This window comes from Antechinus flavipes, chromosome 6 (genome assembly GCF_016432865.1).
Source record: "Antechinus flavipes isolate AdamAnt ecotype Samford, QLD, Australia chromosome 6, AdamAnt_v2, whole genome shotgun sequence".
Classification (NCBI taxonomy): domain Eukaryota; kingdom Metazoa; phylum Chordata; class Mammalia; order Dasyuromorphia; family Dasyuridae; genus Antechinus; species Antechinus flavipes.
The window spans coordinates 147280598-147304285 of NC_067403.1; positions in this window are offsets into that span (position 1 = coordinate 147280598).

Genomic DNA, 23688 nt, shown 5'->3' on the forward strand with positions numbered 1-23688 from the left:
GAACAGGGACTGATGACTGGAGAAATTCTTTGATTGGAACACTGAAATCTGTTTGATTTTTGAGTACAAATACAGAAAGGGAAATGAAAGCCAGTAATAAGAACTCAGGAAGTTAAGGTCAAAGCTAAGAAGCATCTATTTTATTACCTTATCCATGAGTTTGGGATGGGGTGGAATCTTGTCTTTGCACATGGTGCTGTCATAAAATAAGTTTTAAAATATAAATAAACAGAAAGCACTAAACATAATGAGAAATGTTATGGGTCAGGAGATGCTCAAAAAGTAATCCCAGAAGAAAAGAGTAACTCCACAATGAAATCAAGGTCTTTGGATGGTGGGGAGTGAAATAGCTTGAAAACAAATATTATGAAAGTATCTGAAAGAAATTACACAAGAGATTAAAAAAAAATAAGATCCCTAATGGAAAAAAATGGAAAGGAAATAGTTTATAACCTTATCCAAATAGTATATTTCTTAAACATTAGAATAGATCCAAAAGAATTAAATAATTATGTGAGATAACAAGAACTATAGAAACAAAATCAAAATATTGAAACTGTAGAAGAGTATGGCAACTGTCAAAAACAACTAACATTGGTAATTTAAGAATCATTTGACTCCTTAAAAATCATGAGCAAAAAGAAACTACCATCTCATATTCATCTGTGATAAGCTTTTGGGAAGATATAGATAAAGTGTTCACAGTTTACCCAGGTGTTTATGGGTAACAATATGAATCGATGAAAGAAATATCTTACATTGAAGAAATTCTAGACTAATTGGTATATTTTTCATAACTTACTTTCTCCTGACATCAAGAGAGAAGGACTACTATTGCTCTAAACTTAAATCTAATTATACAATATGAAAATATCTCCCCAGATCACTCATTCTATTAACATTTATATTATCTATCTGTAAAACTTAGGCTGAAATAGTCTTAAAACCTGAAGGAAATGTCATATTATTTTGTATCTTCTGAATACTACAAGAATTTTTCTTTAATATGCAGCTCGGTAACAGCATAATTGATAATAATGTGATAAGCAGCAAGCCATCATCGATTTGCTTGGATATAATCCTTTGGATCCTGTTGCATTTCTTTCCCTTAGAAACTTTAAGAAGGGATGAATAGATCTTGGAAAGAAAACTGTGTCGGATGAAAATTAGCCAAAGAGAATGCACATTTGGATTAGGTTTCATGTTCAAATTGCCATTTTGATTAATCCTTTTGAAAGTACAACTGGTAGATCCTGAGGCCCTGGAAAGTTTGCTTTATCTATGTTCTAGAGGTATTGCTAAATGACATCTCTGATTTTTGATCAAAAATGTTTTCTGGAAAATTTGATTCCAAGATTATTCTAAAAAGAGTCTAAAAATGATGGAAGGGAAGAAAAAAGAAAAAAAAAACAGAGAAGGATAATAAAAGATGGGGAGAAAAAAGAATGGAAAAAAGAAGAGAGAAAACAGTGAGACAGAATAAAATCACATCCATTCTTATTTGGAAATAGCCTATTTAATTTTTTATAGAGTAAAATCATCAGTTTTTAAATTTCATCATCTTCTCTACTTTCTTTTGTTTTTCTTTTTTTAATTCTAACCTCGTGTTTAATGGATTTTGGGGAAAGAGAGACAAGGGAAATGAGGAAACAGGATGATACTTTGAAAGACCCCAGAATCTGGAGAAAATCACTCAAATCCTAGCTCTGCTTGTGGGATTCAATTACTTTGATCTTCAGTTCCCTCAGATATAAAAAAGAGAGTTAGATATGATGATTTTTTGAGGTTCCTTCAGCTTGTAATGCTATATGAATTATTTGGGGCCAAAAAAAAAAGCATTTTATTTTTTTTTTTAAACTTTGTGGTAGTAACAGGTGTGTGTGTGTGTGTGTGTGTGTGTTGTGTGTGTGTGTGTGTGTGTGAATGTGGATGTGTATTGACTTCAGGCAGGCTCAGAACTGACCTTGATCTGAGAATCCCAACTGAGTTATTTTCTGTCAGGACTGATTAGTCCATAGCTTACAGAAGATTTGGCTCATGTATTGGAAGTTACTGTTTCCAATAAATAGTTCAAGGATCTTCTTTTAGGCAAGAGATATAAACCTCTTTTGAACATTATCAACTTAATACATTTCATTTAATCCATATATACAAAGTAAACATTTTCCTAATCACAATGCTTTTGTGACTGATAAAGGTCACAGTCTAGATCACTTACTAATTGAGTCCTATTTATATTCAATCCCTATGTATCTTTTTAAACAAAAAACAATTAGATAAATGAGCAGAAACCCAGCGATCTGGGCTCTGTATCAAGGTGCACATCATGCTTTCTACCCATGTTACCACTAAAGCTTGTGTGTGGAAGTAAAGAGCTGAGGAGAATCATACTTGCATGTATGTGTATAATAAACTGCTTGATTTAAGCTCCTTCAGCATTTGTATTCCTTTTTTTTTTTTTTATGCCACACTCAAAATCTCTTCCATTCTTCTAACTTTTTTTATTCTATAATATGTGCAGCATAGTCCAGAGGTCTTAATGAAATTTTAATCTCTTGAAGTCTAAAACTAAATTAAGATTATAATAAGTATGTAAAAGTTGTAGTTTGTAAAAAGCATACTTCAGTACTAGAAATATAACAGGGACTGTTGCTATAAAAAAGTCAAATGCTACAAGGATCTCAATTTAAACCCATTTTGAAGGATCAGTTTCAACTAAAGCAGAAAGGAACAGAAAGTGCTGTCAAAAATAAAAATAAAAAAACAAACAAAAATATAGATTGACAAAGTATCATTACCATGAAACAAAATAATCCTCACAAGAAAAAAAACCAAAAAAAAAAAACAAGAACCTACAGAGGCTAACAGTGGTTTCTGAGCTGATTTTTTTTTTTTGTGTGTGTGTGTGTGTGACATGGCTTCTTGAGATTGGAAGAACACTGAGAAGAAGGTGTGTGTGTGTGTGTGTGTGTGTGTGTGTGTGTGTGTGTATGTGTGTGTGTGTGTGTATTTAATAATAGCTTTCTTATTTTCAAAATACATGCAGATAGTTTTCAATATTCAACCTTGCAATTTTTCTCCCTCTTCCCTCTACTCCCTCCCCCAGAGAGCAAGCAATACAATATGTTAAATGTGTGCAATTCTTCTATACATATTTCCACATCTATCATGTTGCACAAGAAAAATCAGATCAAAAAAGGGAAAAATTAAAAAAAAGAAATAAAGCAAATAACAAAAAAGATGAAAATACTATATTGTGATCCACATTCAGACCACATAGTTATCTCTCTGGATGCAGATGTCTCTCTCCATCAAAAGTCTATTGGTATTTGCTTGAATCACCTTATTATTGAAAAAAGCCAAGTCTATCAGAATTGATCATCACATAATCTTCTTGTTGCTGTATAAAATATTCTCTTGGTTCTATTCATTTCACTTAGCATCAGTTCATGTAAATCTCTCCAGGACTTTCTGAAATCATCCTGCTCATCATTTAGAAGAACATTTAAAAAGAAAAACAAGTGTCAAGCATTATTATGAATAAAAGACATTTGTTAAGGGCAAAGTTTTGAGGACTAAATATCTGGGAAATTTTTTGGGAAATTTTTGGGATTTGGGAAAATTTTTACTAAAACAACCAAAAAAGGCAAACAAAACAAAACTCAGTTTTTTTTTGTTTTTTTTTTGTCTAAAGGAGTGTGCTTTATAATAAAGGAGACAATGTGTGAATAATAAGGTACATATAAGAATATAAGATATTGAGTAGATGAAGATAGACTGAAAAGTAAATACATTAGAAACTAAGGTGATAAGGAAAGGCCTACAGGGGAGGCAGCTAGGTGACTCAGTGGATAGAGAACCAGCCCTGAAGTCAGGTGGACCTGACCTCAGACAATTAACACTTCCTAGCTATGTGACCCTGGGCAAGTCCCTTAATGTTAACTGCTTCAGGAAAAAAAAAAAATTCTCCTACTAAAGTGGGGATTTGAGTTGAGGCCTAAAAGAATAGGAGGAAAACTGCAGGAAGGGGGTAAGTATTCAAGACTTAAAAGCACAGAGATGGAATGACTTATTGGAAGTAATGCAAGTAGGCCTGTATAGTGAGATGTTAGAGTGTGAGGAAGGGATTAAAGAATAACATATATAGAAAGTTAAGAACTTCTTAGGATGTTAAAATGTAAAAAAAAAAGTACAATAATGTTATCATGTAAATTTCTACCCTCCCCCCCAAAAAAAACCCTTTTAAATCAAGATTCTGGCTAATTTTTTTTCTTACAGACATAGGACTTAATTTCTCTTCTGCTGATGCATCTCTTGTTCATTTTCTTTTTTATCTGATGATTATATTTCTATATTTAATTTTTATCTCAAAATTATCTAATGATCATTAAAGTCTTTCAGCAAAATTTTGTCTTCAATTCTTGATAACAATCTTGGGGGTATACTGCTTAGTTATTTCCTTTTTTTTTTTTTTTTTTTTTTTAGCTTCCCATAGAAGTTGGGATTTTTAATTGGATCTTTTTTATTTAATTTTTTAATAACTTTTTATTGATAGAACGCATGCCAGGGTAATTTTTTACAGCATTATCCCTTGCATTCACTTCTGTTCCGATTTTTCCCCTCCCTCCCTCCACCCCTTCCCCCAAATGGCAAGAGTCATTTACATGTTGAATGGGTTGCAGTATATTCTAGATACAATATATGTGTGCAGAACTGAAAAGGTTTCTTGTTGCACAGGGAGAATTGAATTCAGAAGGTATAAATAACCCGGGAAGAAAAACAAAAATGCAAGCAGTTTATATTCATTTCCCAGTGTTCTTTCTCTGGGTGTAGCTGCTTCTGTCCATCTTTGATCAATTAAGGCTCTCTTTATCAAAGAGGTCCACTTCCATCAGAATACATCCTCAAACAGTATCATTGTTGAGGTATATAATGATCTCCTGGTTCTGCTCATTTCACTCAGCATCAGTTCATGTAAGTCTCGCCAGTCCTCTCTGTATTCATCCTGCTGGTCATTCCTTACACAACAATAATATTCCATAACGTTCATATACCACAATTTACTCAACCATTCTCCAATTGATGGACATCTTTTCATTTTCCAGCTTCTAGCCACTACAAACAGGGCTGCCACAAACATTTTGGCACATACAGGTCCCTTTCCTTTCTTTAGTATCTCTTTGGGGTATAAGCCCAGTAGAAACACTGCTGGATCAAAGGGTATGCACAGTTTGATAACTTTTTGAGCATAGTTCCAAATTGCTCTCCAGAATGTATCAGTGTCCCTGTTTTCCCACATCCCCTCCAACATTCCCCATTATCTTTCCCTGTCATTCTTGCTTAGTTATTTCTTAGTACTGGTTCCCAGGTCAACTGCTTCCAAAATAAATGAAAATACTCTTCTCAGATGCATATATATAACATCTATATGCTCATCTATTCCATAATTACAACAGAAAACAGATTTGTTTCTCTGGTCTTATCTTGAAAATGATATTTTGTATTAAACTGTATGATTAGCAGATGATATATCTTTTTTACTTTTTAAATTTCAGAAGGACCTCTTTTTCTGACCCCATTTTAATTTATCCATGAAATTTCTCACAAACCAATGCTGATTTCCTCTTTTGGGTTCATTCATCAATCTTATGTCCATCCAGGACACAGGTTAAAAAAAAGATGCTTCTATCATTATTCTTATTTTGCATTGATGATGCATTTTTATTTCATTGTGATGACCTTTGTTATACTGGTCTTTCATTTTTACAAATTGAACAATTTTAATTCCATCTTTGTAAACATTTTCTTTTGTCTTCAAATACAAATAATAAGTGTGACCAACTCTTTTCCTTTTATTTGCCTATAACTAAGATTATGCTCTAGAGCAGAGTTTCTTAGTGTGAGGTATATGAATTTTTTATTATATATTTTAAAATTGCATATTAACATAAATATTCTGGGTTTTAGCTCTACACTTTTTTTTTGAGGAATTTAAAAACATTATCTTTAGAAGAGGTTCATATTCTTCATCAGACTTCAAAAAGAGTCTATAATGAGGGGGAAAAAGTTAAGGTTAAGAACCATTTTTCTAACAATTGAGTCTTCCTTCCTATGTATCCTAAATATTCTACTTGAGCTCCATCTTGTGTACTGTTTCCAATAATTTTGAGAAATCTTAGACTGGCATAGATCACTGTTCACTCATCATTCTTTTACCATTGGGCTGTATGATATCATCATTCATACCAAACTAACCCCATCCACTTCTACAGGTTTTACTGCTGTCCTCTTTAGTAGTCTTTTTAGTAAAGCACTCACAAAAACTACAAAGTCAGCAGATTTTTAGAGCTTTATTAAAGTTGAGAAACTTGCATAGTTATACTTTTTATACTTGAATATTATTAGAAGAAAAATTGCTGATCATATATGATGCAATTCTGTTTGCTTATGTTTGCTGAATATAAATTATATAGGTTTTAAAATATATGTGTATATTTGTGTATATACACACATTATATCTATGCATATATAAAGACATAAATACAAAAACATATGCATATGCACACATGTCTTTGAGGACAAGAAAGAATATGACATAATACTAATAGGAATCTTGACATATCCTTATCAGGGAAATTTTGATATCATCTAAATAGTAAGTAATATGTCTTAAAAGACTTTCTGTTTAACTGACCTCCATCTGAAAAATATTGCTTGGACCCAATATTGACTTTAAATAAAGAATTATATATTTGTGGTAGACTGAAATAAATTGATATTTTGCCAGTTGATGTGATGATCAATTTAGGAAAGTTCATTAGACTACTAAATATACTTAGTGTTATAATGAGATTTGTCCAATTTTATTGTAGTAAATTGATGTTGCCTTTTTTTTTTTTTTTTTTTTTTTTTTTTGCTGAGATTATATGCTTGAAATAAAGGTAGCTGGATTTTTAAAAAGAGGAAACCAAAAAAAATGAAAAGTTGATACTATTTCTAAAAGACCAAGTAACCCAGAAAGTGAAAAGATCAATAAAGACTGAAATGGGAGGCTTCATGGAAATAGTAAAGTTTGAGTTGGGTCCTAAATTATGAATGTACATTACTTAGAAGGGCTAAGCTTGTTAGAAGCTACCTATTGGATATCAATTGATGCTATGTATTTTGTTTCTGATGAAGTGTTTAGTGAGATATTAATGGGATATGTCCTAGATGGAATCAAGGTCACAAAAAGGAGCTCTCTGGGTCAACATGTAGTAAGAAAAACCTTCTATGAATAAAATGTCTGTCTCCAAATGGTTTGTTTCCTTACAAAAGATGTCTGCATTATCTGATTGCCCCTGTTATCTGATGCAATGGTCATATCTCAGTGTGGATGAATGAAGACAAATAGTTTTCACCTTTTTTTCCCCAATACCAATGAGACAGAGCTAAAAAGAAATAAGGAAAAAAATAGAGAAAGTACTTGACGAAAATATAATGGAAGCAGGGTTAGAGATCAGGCAGCTGGATTTACCTGCTTATTTCTCTAATTCTTAGTTACTTTGAAATAACCCAAGGAGAACCAGCTCATGATAATCCTATAATTTTCCTTAGCATTTGGGGCACTCACAAACAGGCTGACCAGATATTTACATATCAAAGGAGGAGCTAGTGATACAATGGATAGAATATTACACCAGGAAATAGGAAGAACTGAATTCAAATATGACTTTAGACACATAACAGCTGGGCAAGTTATTTAATTTCTGCTTGCCCAGCTTCACACAACTGAGGTTATATTTGAGCTCAGGTCTTCTTCACTCTAGATCCAGTTCAAGCTACTGAGTCACCTAGCTGCCTGCTGAGAGCTCACCTGCAATTCAGCAAAAATCTCAAAGATGTCTGAGTGTATCTCAAAAAATGTCTAGGATCAAAATCCTTTTTTGCCAAAGTGTTCCTGCATACCTGCTTTGTAAGCCCTTGTAAGTTTTGTTAAATGAAAATAAAATTTGCTAGGTTTATGAAAACTTAACTGTATAGATCCTTATTTAATTATTATATCTTGATGAAGTAATTTAGTATCTTACATTTAAGTTATTCACTTGTAAATAAAAGTCTTGGATTAGATGAATTCTGGCATGCCATCATTTTATAATTTTTTTCCTCTGAGGCAATTGTCTAGGGTCACACAGCCAGGAAGTGTTAAGTGTCTGAGACCAGATTTGAACTCAGATCCTCCTGACTCCAGGTTTGGTGCTCTATCCACTATATCAACTAGCTGCTCCCATTTTATAATTTTTTGTGGTATAATATTCCTTCATTTTCTTTTATTTTGATTGGTTTTTGTTTTCAGTATCTTTATCCTATTAAAAATTATTGAGGATCTCTCCAAAGAGTTTTTGTTTATCTGGATTATATTTATAGACATTTACCATATTGGAAATAAAAACTATTTTTGAATTTGTAGACCCTCTAAAACGGTTTCAGAGATCCCCAGGATTCTCTAGACCATACTTTGAGAACCACTGGTGTAGGCATTGTTATTTGATTCTGTCTATAGGAGAGTTTTATATATATATATATATATATATATATATATATATATATATATATATATATACTCTATGTAATAAGCTCTTTATTATGCCTTAGATAAAAGATAATCGCATATCTTTGGCTTTTAGAGTTCTTCACGTCCTGACCTCAACTTTTTTTCTGCCTTGTTAGATATCACTTTCCTTCCTATACTTTGTGAAGCTGATTTTCTCTTTGTTCTTCACACCCAATCTCTGAGCCACTAAATTGGCTATTCCACATGACTGTAATGCACTCCCTCCTTAACTCTGTCTCCCAGAGTCTTCCTATCTTCATTTAAGATATAGCACAAATAGTTGGGTTTTTATGGAAACTTTCTTCATCTCTTTAAATTGCAATGCTCTCCTTGTCAAATTACTTGATTTGTTTTATACCTATATTCTATATCATTTTTATATAGTTACTATTTCTTTCAGTAGAATGTAATCTTCTTGGGAGTAAAAACTATTTCATTCTTTGTACTTGTAGCTCCAGTATCTAACATAGTGTTTGGCACACTAAATATTAATTGATTGATCAAATAAAGACATCATTTGCTTCAATTGTTTTTATTATTATGAATAAATCTATTATAGATATTTATATTTTTCATTTTTTCCTTTAAATAACACTTTATGATATAATACTTATAGTGAAAATACTGAGTTGAAATATTTGTAGTTCGTTTTATGAAGTGATTTTTTAAAAATAATTGCACCAACATATTGATCTGACACATAGATAATAGTGTAGTTGTTGCTCTATATCCCAGTAATGTTGGGCTGAACTATTTTTTAACTGTTTTTGCTAATTGAATGGGTTAATAAATCAGAATTGCTTTAATTGGCATTTTGCTCCTCAATTAACAATTAGAAACAAACTTCAGATGAGTATTGGCAATTTTCATTCCTTTTAGCAAGAATTATCTGAATATTCTAAGCATTCATTTAGTAAACAATTTAACTTTTTCTTGTACATCTGTTTCAATTCCTTTTTGATGATGGATTTGAGCTTTCGTTTGTCATGGTAATAAAGATTGAAAAAAACTGTCGGATGAGAAACCACCTCCATGCAAGCAGATTGATAACTTCTTTGTCATCTATAATCTTCCAGACCTGATCTGAGCACCAAGGTTTTCAGCTACTTATCTAAGCTGTCAGTATTGCTAGCTGTCAAAGATTGTATAGGAACTCAGGTTCCTGCTTGTAAGTATCTATATTTCTATTCACCATGTCATATCTTATTTGATATATTTATTAAAAATATTTTTCTTGTTCCCTTAATCTTAATTTTCTGTGCACTGTTGAATGTTTTCATTTTTATATAAGAAATGACTATACTTTGTATTTTCTAATTTTTTCTTTTTGTTCAACAGATAGGAACTTATAATAAATATTTAACCTTCTATTCAAATGTTTTTGAACTGCTAATTTGGAAGTCATTACAATACACAGTGTAAGATATGTAACTAATATGAATTTTTTCACTATACTTTTAATCAATTCTCCCCAATTTTTTTTAATGAATTCCCTTCCTTAAATTTTATCAGTCTTATGTTCATCAAACACTAATTTATTAAATGCTATTTATTCTAGATCTAAATTATTAACACTGCATCCTTGTTTTTTAATCTGGTTGCATATACTATTATATTTTATTTAGTAATTTGAAATCTGACAACACCAAGGAATTACCTCTCATTAAAAAATAAATTAATAAATAAAAGCAAAACAAATAAAACCTCTTGTTGACATTCATTCCTGTTCTTTTTTTTTTTTTTTTTGCACTTTATCTAAACTTATGGAGTGTTTGTATTGGTATTGCATTAAATATGTTTAATCAGTTTTGGTAATGTTGTCAATTTTATTATACTGATACAACCTAATCATGCACAATAGATATCTTGTAAAATTGCAAATATTCATTTAAATACATTAAAATTATTTTATAGATGTTTATGTTGACTTTGGATGAATGTACATAAACATATTGATATACTAGTATTTGATATATTCTGTTGTTATATTATAATTTTTTTTTGCTTAAATCAACGATATGTTAAAATGATTGTTTGGTAGATTTATCTTGAGTACATCTACATTATGAAACACATTTACTCTTTTCTCAAAAATTATTTTTTGACATGAATTTATAGCACTTCTCAGCCCTTGTTAAACCAAATTAAAAAAAAAATAAAGCAAAACAAAATATAAACTTAGTAAAACAATTCCCACATTGGTCATATCTAAAAAGGTCTGTATATTTTTGCATTTTAAGAATCTAATCTCTTTGGCACAAGAAAATGAATGATTTGTCTCATCTGGAATTATAATCTGTCATTTTATTGATCAAAATTTAAGTCTTTCAGATTGTTTTTCTTTTTTTAAATGCCATTGTATAATAAATTCTGTTCAATTCAGTGTACGTCATTTCATAGATTCTTAGTTTCTTCTGAAATTCTTCATTTTATCCTTTCTTATGGCACAATAATATTTCATTATATTCATATATCATAATTTTAATCATTCTTCAATAAGTGAGCACTTTCTTTCTAATTGTCTAATTTTGGGTACCACAAAAAGAGCCATTAAAACATTTTTGTACAGGTAGGTCCCCTTATTATTTTGATCTCTTGAATATGCCATTATTGGCTGGTAGCACAAAGGATCTGTGAAATAGTTCCATATTGCTTTTTAGAATTACATTCTCGATCAATTCATAAATCCATCAGCGATGCATTAAATACTCTTGTTTTGTCAAAGCCCTTTCAACATTTGTCATTTTATTTGTGTCATTAATATTGGAAATCTGAGGGGGCTTAAGTTTGAACCTTAGAGTTGCTTTGATTTGCATTTATCTAATTATGAATTAATTAGACTATTTTTCACATAGTTCTCTTTATTTATTTATTAAAACTTTTTATTTACAAAACATATGTGTGGTTAATTTTTCAACATTGACCCTTGCAAAACCTCATGTTCCAAATTTTCCCCTCCTTCTTCCCATCCTCCTCCCCTAGATGGCAGGCAATGCAATACATGTTAAATCTGTTAAAATATATGCTAAATCCAACATATGTATACATATTTATACAATTCTTGCTGCACAAGAAAAATCAGATCAAGAAGGAAAAAAAAAACTGAGAAAGAAAACAAAATGCAAGCAAACAACAACAGAAAGAGTGAAAATGCTATGTTGAGGAGACACTCAGTTCCTACACTCCTCTCTCTGGGTGTAGATCGTTCTCTTCATCACAAGATTATTGGAACTGATTGTTGGAAAGATCCACATCCATCAGAATTGATCATCATATAATCTTCTTGTTGCTGTAAACAATGGTTCTGCTCATTTCACTTAGCATCAATTCATGTAAGTCTCCCCAGTCCTTTCTAAAAGCATCCTACTGATTGTTTCTTACAGAATAATAATGTTCCAGAACATTCATATACCATAATTTATTCATCCATTCTCCAACTGATGAGCATCCATTTAGTTTCCAGTTTCTTGCCACTACAAAAAGGGCTGCCACAAACATTTTGGCATATACAGGTCCCTTTCCCTCCTTTAATATCTCTTTGGGATACAAGCCCAATAGTAACACTGCTGGATCAAAGGGTATGCACAGTTTGATAACTGTTTGAGCATCTTTCCAAATTGCTCTCAAGAATGACTGGATCCATTCACAATTCCACCAATAATGTATTAGTGTTCCAGTTTTCCCACATTTCGCATAATTCTTTTAGTAACTGTCAATTTTTTGTAATCTCTTTCCCAAATAAATAATTATACTATCCCTAAATGGATATAGTTATCCTTTTTTTTCTTATAGTTGTCTAATTTATTTGTCTTTCCTAAATTCTATATTACTAGTTATTATTACTATTATCTATTTTGCATAGTAATGAATAAAATGAAGGATCCTACTTAAATAGAATACCTCTAAATAGGTCTATCTATAATGATTACTTTTGAATGCCAATATATTATTTTATCATATTAAGAAAGATCTTCATACTAGTACCTTAGTGTTTTAATATAAATGGGCTATTGTATTTTATAAAAAATCTTCTCTAATAAAACCTGCCATGTTTTCATTTATTCTTACTTATGTAAAGTAAAACAATTCTGCTCTGCACAAATATGAACAGTGGAGGTGTTTGTTTATGGAATAATTAGTCTTTTTCTAAGCTATCAATTGTTGCTTCATAATCAGTCTCTTATACTTCCCTTCCAGTCCTCTCATACACATATGAACATGGACCTTTCAACAAGTTTTTTTCTAGATTCCTAATATTTTAGAGCTCAGTCCAACTTTTTTCTTGCCTGGGAAGAACAGGAGGCCTTTTTTAGAAGACTAGGTTAAATTGCTAGAGGCTATTTAGTCCAAACTTCTATTATTATTTTTTTCAGATGAAGAAACTATGGTCCTGTGAAGTTATAACTTTGCCCAAAGTCACACTGGATTTATTTTCCTGTTTCATTCAAGCAGAGATATATTTATTTTCTCAAAAGTTCTTCTTAAAAATGCAAATATTTCTAAGATAAATGTGGGAGTACCATTTTTTTGAACATGAATGTGAGTTATTTAAATCAAATTGTTTTCCTCTGAATACCTATCTAAGGCGAACTACACTGAGAGAATAAAATTGCAGCTAGAAGAATTTGGTCAAGACTGGAAAAGTGGTTCTAAGTCAGCCTAATCCCCATACACCATGATTAAGAAATATTATAAGGTAGATGAGGAGCACAAGGAATGCCTTAATAAAAAGTACTTGTACAAGTTTGGAATTAGAGGCCCTGGGTTTAAATCCTAGTTTTTTCACTTGCTAAATCTGTGAATCTGAGCAACTAATCTCCTGTCTTTGTAATTAATTTCTTCATTTATAAATAAGGAAATTAAAATTAATGTTCTATAAGATTACTTTTAGATCTATATGTAGGATTCTCTTATTCAAATATGTACCTTTAGACTCCAAGTCTTTGGTCTTTTTCTACTAAATCATTCTTAATTTGTAAAACCTATGTTTGTTTGTTTTTTCTCCTGAATACCCACCCATTGTTACTACAGATAAATTTTGTTTGCTGTGTATATTAATTAGTGTACTCAAACTCTCCAAAAGAAAAGAAATTGTTCAAAGAACATTTCTGTTTCATGTCTTTGGATGTTTTGTTTTCCTATATTTTTCTCTGTGTTTTGAAGAGTTCTTTGGGCAAAACATCATAGCACAGGGAAAGCAATGTACTTTCAGCCAACTTATTTTTAATAGTGTTGCTCTCTCAAGTGTTTAAGCCATTCAGACAGCCTCTCTTGAGTGTGTTGGCAAAGTCTCTCATTTATTGTTTATTGCCTCTCCTCTGTGCTTTCCTTCTAAGAGGGACTGCACTGCTGGGTTTTGATACCATGGCCTGGGCACATTGCCATGGTGAGTGGGAGAGAGGTGGGGGAAGCTTATATGACCTTACATTAGCTGTATTCAGCAGCTCAAGTATCTGATTAGAATGGGAAAATTACTCATAGTATTTAGCAGAGGAAAGGGTATATGAAGTACCTATTAGGCCCTCCTCCAAGGCTCTTCTAAAGCATCACATTTCTAATATTTCTTAAATTTGATAGAGAACAGAGATTATTGTAGTGGGAAACTTTGAAGAGTAGAAAAACAATTATCCCAAAAAAGTTTTTTTTTTTTTTTTTCCCTAAAGCAAGGGTTTAAGTGATAAAAAAAATTTCCAGGAAGATATTCCCTTTTCCAATGAACCTGTTTTTCAATCTATAGTATTAGGAAGTCTATCTGCCTACCAAAAAAAAAAAAATGACTTAGCCAGGATCACAATGTCAGGAGATTTTAGAATGGAGGGTTGAACTTTATCCATTATGTCTTTTTATATATATGTTGGGGGGAAAGGGAGAAAAGACGTGTGTTAAAGGAGAATAACAAAATAGAAACACAGGAGAGAAAGTAAAGAGTGAGGAGAGACATGCTATAAGATCAGGGTTCTCATGGCTTCCTTATTAACTAAATATAGTCATTTTATCTTATTTTCTGATTTCAGCTAATGCTTATTTTATGTCAAAACAACAAAAATAAAAACCTGACTAGAACTAAGAAGAACACCATTAAGAAATGTTAGTTTCTAGGATAAGCAATTTTTGGATAATTTTAAATTAAAAATTTATGAAGGAAGAGAAAGTCAGATTTACCAATAAAACAACATTGAGGTTTTCCTGTCCCTCAGACTTCCTTGGCAAAAAGTCCTGGCTTTGTTTTCTAGTCCAGGCCATGCAGCTTATCTGGACTCCATTCCCCTCTGAGAAGAGCAGACAAAAATCTCCCAAAAGCTCTGCCTTATGAGTGAGGCTGTCTCCCCAGGCTGTTCTGAAGCCTGCACAGTGCCAGATAAGGAAAGAGCCCACTTCAAACAGTGAGCCATGAATCAACTAACCTGACTTCAATCTCAGCATTAAAGCTAAGGCACGCAGCAATTTTAGAAGCTCACTTACATTAAATGAAATTAAATGAAACAGACTCACTTAATTCTTGTTTATAAAGAGCTCTTGAAGAGCTGTTTTAAACCAGTTGCTTGGTAATTCCCTGAAACAAAGAGGTTGATAGAGCTCACTGGGAGAGATAGGGCCTCTGGGCTTGTTACATAGACCTATTGGACTGACTAAGGGAACCATTTCCTTATATCTTATTCATACTTTATACATTACATAATGTGCCATCCATTATCTTTGAACTAGAATGTTCATCCCCTCCCCTTGTGTCAGTTATATTTGTAAAAGCAGAGGCCCTTTGGGGAATACAAATGATAGCTTAATTGTTCTAGGGAGCAGTGTAACTCATGGCCTCTCTCATTGTACTTCAGAAAAATGTTTCTCCATTGTGATAGTGAGATGTATCACTATTTCTTTAAGGAAATTCAGCAGAAAATAAAAGTCATTTTAATTTCTCTGCATTTTAAAATATGACAAAGAATAAACTCAGTCATTATAACAAATAGTACTAAAGTAATTTCTTCTAGGTCATTTTTTTTTCAAGCTTTACATTTAGAAAATTCCATTCCGATTATTTGTTACAAAATCCAGTCTTATTGGAATAAAAAGGGACCTATGATTTCTTTGGTACGGGGACTTTCTTGAATGAGGAGACTCCCTTTATTACTAAGTCAATACCTTATTTGAAATGTAAAAATCTTTAAAAACTGCCCAGACAACTAGGGATAAGGTGAATGGGCAAAGTTTTAAGTAACTTACACAAGGTAATGTACCATTATGCCTTGAATTCAGGTCTTCCTTTTTCTAAGATTGACTGTATCAGCTATTATTTCACTGCCTTACTTCCTTTCTCTCTTCCTCCTTCCCTCCCTCCCTCCTCCTCTGTCTCTTCCTCTCTCTCTGATTCTTCCTGCTTCTGTCCCTGCTCCCCTCCTACCTCCATCTGTCTCTCTTATACATATATGTGTGTATATATATATATATATATATATGAATATGCAATAAAATATACTTACATATACACATGTGCACAAGATAATATACAACACATTTATGTACACATACAAACACATGTATGCACATATACATAATGCAATATATGTGCTTGTACATAAATATGCATATGTAAAAAATTCATGCACACATATACATGTACATATACAAATGCCTGTATGAAAAGGAATTCTATATGTGATTTCACTGATTTAAGAAGCTCCAAACTAAGTAAGGAATGGCTTTCATCAACTTTGGTTCACAACTATTCTTCAATTTAAATATTAAGGCTGTTGCCTTGAGGAACATCTGATGATCATGAACCATTTAAACCAGATTAAGGTGTCATCTGATTATAGAATTAGAAATGCAAAAAAGCTTATATGTCATTTAGTTAAAACTGCATATTTTATAGATGAAGAAATGAAGGCCCAGAGAGGGGCAATGAATATGGATCAGAGAAGAAACATAAACCTCATTCTTTCTGATTTGAAGCTCAGTCCTCTCTCTGTCCACTATACCATGCTGCCTCTTTGTGTTCTTATGTGAATTATTTGAAAAAAAAAATGAATTAACTGTCTATGAAACAAAAAAAAAATCAATTTCCCCCCTAGTAATGCAATATGACCAATCATTCTCTTTTGAAGTTTGGGAAGCTGTGTCCAAAACCAGTTCAATTCCAAAGGTTATCTATTTTTTAATTAAGTGATTAGTTAATCAGAGTAATCAATATATGCTAATGACAGGACTAAAATTCCCAAGTGGATTTAAATCTATGACTGCAAGCTCAGAGGCATCTGTTCTAATGATTAAGTCATTTGTCCTGTGTGTATCAAATAGTAGCCCATTAGTTTATTCAGTGATAATCAAAGCTTTCTCTTCTACTAGCTCAAAGTAAAGTGAATAAAACATTTCCCTCATTGACAATTTCTTAATGGATTTATTCATCAGATACAGTGACCTTTGAACTAGACCTTAGCCATGGAATTGAAAAAAAAAATCAGGACCATTTTGATTGTGTCTGCTTTTTCCTTGAAATATTGTTCTCTATGGAAGTTAATTTTCCTCCAGTATTCACAGTATCATGCCCAGCAACTACTTAGCAAAATGCCATTTAATATCAGTTGCTTCGGTTGCAAATAATATTTTAAGTACTTTCATTTTAATAAATAGCAGCTAGAATTTTAAAAACCATATTTGAGTATAGTTGTTCTTTTAAATTCAATAGAGAGAAGTTAGGAGCTTCAGAAAGAATGATAAAGAGAAGTCAGAAGAACCTGGTTTAATTTGTAGATCTGGCAGAAGAATTTGCTCTCTAATGTTCTAGATGGATTTTATAAATGCTAAGTGGTGTATGGGTTGAAAGGGGAAGAGATATGGTAGCTCATAAGGAGCTTGGAATCATTGAGAGATGGGTAGAACAGAGACCAGAGGTACTATATAAGGGAGATCAGATGGCACTGAAGGCATACTGTCCCTGGGTATCAGAAAATAGCATTCTCCACACAGGCATCCTTATTGGCTTGATAGATGAGAAGTTATGACTGCTCTCAGTTACTCTTTTCTCTTCTTTGTCAGCATCAGGAGATTTTCTTTTGTATAGAATTTTCTATCCCTCTTACAAGGATCTTTCCTTCCCTTTTTATTTTTGTTGTTGTTAATCAAGATTTGTTTAGATAGGAATTCATTTTATATTGTTATGCTGGGTAGGACTGTAAGTGCTGCCTTTAAATTGCTTAAAGGGATGCAGTTCTGACTAGGTTTTTAATATTTTGAAGAATATATATATACACACATATTCTTATGCAATATTTATGTTATATATATATATTAGTATTTTACTCCAGGTTTGATGGTCAAAGAGATGTCCTGGGGCCATATTTTATGAGCTATTTTATCTCATTTTTCATAACTGAATTTCCAAGGGCAGAAGCGGAATAGAATGTGAAGACTTACCCTCGAGATCACAACTTTGTTGTACATCTCTATTTGTTGTAGCTTCTTGGCTTAGTTCCTAGCCTGGCTGCCCTGTTCCCTCCCTGCTCCTTCATTCCAGCTCTTCTCAGCAGAGAGGAAGCAAAAGTGAGGGTATTCAATAGAAGAGAAAGTTCTACCCTAGTTAACTCAAGAGACAGAGACCCAGCTGAAATACTTTTGTCCCCTCCTCTTTAAAGGAACAGGAAAAAGGAGGGCAGAGATCGAAAGACAATATAACAACACCTAAGGGTTATACTGCTATACTAAGAGGACAGATTGGGTGGTCCTTTCATCACGAACAATAATCTTTTAGTAACTTCATAAATTACTCTGGGTTTAATTATATTTGGGAACCTATCATTTATTAACGAGTATATCTATCAAGATTCATTCAGAAACTTCAAAAGTAAATCACTCTTTGAAGAAATAAATCTAGAGCTACATAACTAGGAAAAACATTCATTTCTAATGAGTAGGTTGAGCTAATAATAAAATAATAATAATAATAATACATTAATTAATTCATTTATTTAGTGCTATACCAATCAAAACACCAAAGATTTTTATAGAAATAGCAAAATCATATAGAAAAACTTTAAAAAGGATGGGGGTCTTGTAATGACTGCGTATTTAAAATCAGCCGGAGTCAGGAATTCAGGTTAAGGGGAAAATCTTCAATATTTATTGAAGTGAAGAGGTGAATAAAGATTGCGATAGCAAATATAGGCAGTTGCGACAGGAAGCCAGCTAAGAGAGAGCAACGCGAGCCGAGCCAACCGTGGCAATGGCAATCTCAAAAGTCTCTCCTCCCCTTCCTTTTCCACTCCCCTGCCTCCACCCACCAAAATCGTCATTTCCTATACAACACATCAGGACTTGCACAAAGAGTGGGTAGGGGCCATTCTTTCTCCAAGCTTATATATTAATAGAGTATGGTCCAATTACTATTTAGCCTCATGTGCTTGGGACCTCAGTGCATCAACTCAAGCCTCAGCCCATTACAGGGTCTCTAAGTGTCAGAACTGAAGTTATACTAGAGAAGAGTTGTCTTTAAAATAATTTGATAGAGACACAGAGAAATAGAAAAAGATAGCAGTACAACAGATTAAATGCACAATTTGATGAAGCAAACATATAGATATTACCAATAAGCCAAATATACTATTTGCTGGGGAAAAGATTCACTATTTGTAAAACTTGCTGGGAAAGCTGACAACACTTAGGCAGAAATCGGGTTTAGATGAAATACTCACTTCACAGAGCAAATTAAAATCCAACTAGATACATAGCCTAAATATAAAAGATAACATCTTAACCTAATTAGAGAAGTAAAGAAAAAACAACATTTTGGATTCATGGATGAAGTTGATCAAGTACATGATACAAAAATTTAAAAAAAGAATCACATAAAATAGACAATTTTTGTTATACAAATTAAAAAGGTTTTGCAAAAATTACCTTTCCAGAGAAAAGTCTTTATAGCAAGTTTATCTTCTAAAGGTCTTTGTTTTGCAAGATATATAAGGAACTAATTTCAATTTTTAAGACTAAGAATAATTCCCCTACTGATAAATGAAAAAAGGATATAAATATGCAATTTTCAAAAGAAGAAATTAAAAGCTGTAATCACCATATTAAAAAAAAAGTTTCAAATCACTATGATGGAGAAATGAAAACTAAAAGCTCCCCAAGGTTCTACCTCTTTAAAATGGCAAAAATTACCAAAGAGCAAGATTTAAAATATTGTAAGAGCTCTGGAAGGCATATACATCACTATGCTTGAATGACAATAAAAAAGCCAGTATGCCTGGTCTATGATTATATGAAGGGGAGTAAAGTAAAATAAAGCTGAACTGGTAGTTTGGATCCAGATTGAGAATCACTTTGTGGCAAATATAGGCTTTTATATTTGAAGTTAGAGGTACTAGGGAGCCTCTATAGTTTACTGAGCAGGGGACTGTCAGGCCAACTCAAGTTTCTTATTTTTACCCTCCTCCCAGTACAAAGGAAAATGACTTTAGGTAAATAGCTTTATTTATGCAAATGCCTTTGGGTTAAACTGTCTTGGTCAAACTATTACTGCCAACCCAAACTTTTTTTAAGAGGAGAAAGTTATGTGGAAAAGTAAAATAATACGGCTGGAAAAATATGAAGTAAGATGTAAAAGAGCATTAGGATGTTTCTGTTGAGTGAGAGGACTTAGCTTAATAATGATATGATGATTCTTCCTTTTTGCTCTTATGTTATTGTCAAGATTTTGATCTAAAAAACCCCTTTAAAATCTTATTTTCAAGAGCAGCTAGTTGGTGCAGGGGATAGAGCACCAGCCCTGAAGTCAGGAGGGCCTGAGTTCAAATCTGGTTTCAGACACTTAACACTTCCTAGCTGTGTGACCCTGGGCAAGTCACTTAACTCCACAATTGCCTCAGCAAAGTAAATAAATAAATAAAGAATCTTCTTTTCAGTCAATCTTCTCTGGAATAATTGATAATAATATATTACTAAAAAGGAACTAACTCCTTAAAGTGATAGAAAATCAGTATTGTTTTTTAAAGTTCACTTCTTTAAAAAAATCTGCCTTATTAAGTTATTTATATTATCTGATTTTCTGAAATCTGTCTGGAAAGGAAATAAAAAATAAATTCTAAAACTTAGAGAAGTAAATTTAGCTAGCGATTTTTCTGGCATAAAGGGAGGAGAATTAGTTGTGTGAGTAAATTGAATTCTAAACTTGGCTGGCTCTTCTATTCCTTAGACTTCTAACATTGGGGAATTATTTTTTCTCCTGAGTAAGTTTCAAATCTACAAAATGAAGAATACCTGTAAGATAATTTTCACTTTAAAGATTCTATGAAATGTATTCTGTGAAATGCATGAATGATAATAATAATAACAATAGCATTTGTATAGACTTTTAAGTTTTACAAAAAAATATGATCTTTAATTCTCACAATGAAATTGAAAACACTTTGGGGGAGGGGTGGATCAAATTGTCTTTACAAATGAATTACTCAAAGAACCTAAGCAGTAAAAGTTACTAGAGATTAATACTCTATAGAAATCATATGGAATGAAATCAGCTAGTGGGACAGAGAATTACCTAAAGATCATTATGTGTATTTTAGTAATTCCAGTCTTGTTTACTTTCTTACTGAAAGAGGAAACAGAAAAACATCAGAAAAACAAAGTTTGTGTTTTTGGTTCACAGTTGTGAAAAACAGTATTCTATCTCAGGATCTCTTACCTGAATTATTCTGGGGATTTATTATTTTGGTGTCATTTCAGTTTTAGAAGTTGAAGTTAGTTCAATGAATGGCTCAGGCAAGGAAACTAAATATAATTACAAGAAAAAGACAGAGGATTACATTCCTCATTCAGGCCTGGTTATTATTTGGCTGCTATAACACTTAACTAATCTAATCTGTGAGTAGCTCACACTTGGGAGTTTAATTTTCTGTTATCTTGCCATATGTCATACCTTGCTCAGATGTGCTATTGATGAAGTAACAAAGCCTATTTTATTCATCAAAGCTTGTTTCTTTGAAGTTGTGAGAGATTTCTTAGGGAACCCTTGCAGAAAAGTTGAGCTAAATTATCTCCTGGTTTATGAGTCACTATGTACATAATCTTGCAAATGATCCTTGTGTGAAGGGGTATGGTGTGTGTGGGGAAAGGTGGGTGTCTCTAGAGCTTTGTTTATTTGTTTGCTTTAGAAATTGGTGCTGTCATTCTTGGTAGTCATGAAAAAAGTCAAAGAAGGCTTCTAAATTTTCTTAAATTTAGAGTGAGCAATGGAACTTTGCAAATACATTGCAAAATGAAAATATTAAGGAGGGGAGATGTGACTTCTTAATACAAATTAGTGGCTTTAAAATGCTAAACTTAGGGTTCAGTAAGGCTTGGGGATACTTTATAAAACAAATTATAATAACAAACAAACAGCAACAATGACAAAAGAAGCAATTTTTAGAAATAACATCCCTGAGAAGAGATTAAGATCTATTAATGAAATAAAGAATGAATTAGTATATGGCCCTGGAATTCTAAACCTGATTTGAAGAATATATTCAGTGAATACTGAACCCCAGGAAGCTATATGAGTATTTACAAAAACAAAACAAAAATATTTCATATACTGTTGGAATTTTGAGTTTCATTTGATACATCTGTGTCTTGTTAGCATAATATTTTAAATTTGATACCACTCTACCCATGGATATTATTTGTGTAAGAGTGCCTACAGGATTATGGGTAGAATTTTTGCATCTATTCCTTTTATTATGACATCTAAATAAATGTTTTGTTAATAGCCAATTGTGTTGATTAGATTGTTTTTTAAAGGGAAGTGTTTTGGTGGGGGATTGTGACCTCTAACAGTATTAAGAGAAGATACCTACAAGGACTCTCCTTTGAATCTTGAGATAGCAACTATCCTCTGGGGAGCCAAGCCATGAGAGGTTAAATGAATAGCCTAGAAGGACTAGTTACAGAGTTCAAAAAAATGTATTTAAAGTTATAATCTGTTGAACTCTATTCTTCCCTATTTCATTCTCTTCTCTGCCTCCAACATTCCCCATAGAGAAAAAGAGGAAAAAACTAAATAGTCTGAGCTCAGAAGGAAATTGTCTATGGTTTCTCTCCCTTCCTTACTCTTCCCAAAAGAGTTTCTCATTTAAAAAAAAAATAGAGTGACTTAGCATTTTTTTCAGAGCATTTCACACTCATTTCTTTCTTTTTTTTTTCTTAATCTTTACAGGAATTGAATAATTTCCTCCCACACTCTCACTCCCCCCCAAAAAAAAATAAAGACAAATTACATAACAAATGTGCTTGATATTCAAACAAAACAAATTTCTGCTATTCATTAACCTATCTTATCTATCATCTATCTATCTGTGTATCATTTTTTTCCTTTTTCCATTTTAAGTCTATTACCTCTCTTATAGTAGTTAAGGAATATGTTATATCTTCAGTTCTTTGGATTCTTGGTCCATTGATCATTTAAGTCTTTCAGAGTTTTTTTCCTCACCTATATTGCTACTGTATATATTTTTTTCTTCTTCTGCACACTTTCTTCAGGATCAATTCCTAGTTGTCTTGCTATTTTCTTTTGAAACTGTCCATTTCATCATTTTTATGGAAGTATATCACTTCATTACATTTATATGCCATAATTTATTTAGCCACTTACCCAGAGTTAGGTAGTCCCCTAATTTCCAATTTAAAGCTATTATATGTAATGGGATAACCTAGCCTTTTAAAACTAAGGTCTTCAACAAGTCTCAATTTGGCTAAATCATCCATTCAGTGTTTATGGCTAGATGGCAATTGAGACAAAGAATCTCTTTTTTCATTTAGTACAAAAAAAATAAATAAATATATCTAAGAAGAGAAAACCCTCAGGGTTTTTGGCCAAAGCAGAAATGGTTGCTATTTGATCTGAGTCAATCAGGACCTAAAGTTTATCTGTGTCTCAGACTATCTCCAGTTGCCCCAGTTTATATCTTGTTACAAGACCCAAATGCCTCTGGAAGGGAAAGTTAGGCAGGTGACCTGGCCTACCCTCCCTCACTTAAATTCAGTTCACTTATATATCATGGCATCATATCCCTGATGGACAAACAACAATAACAGTTTGGAGCTACTACAAAAAGATCAATAAACAT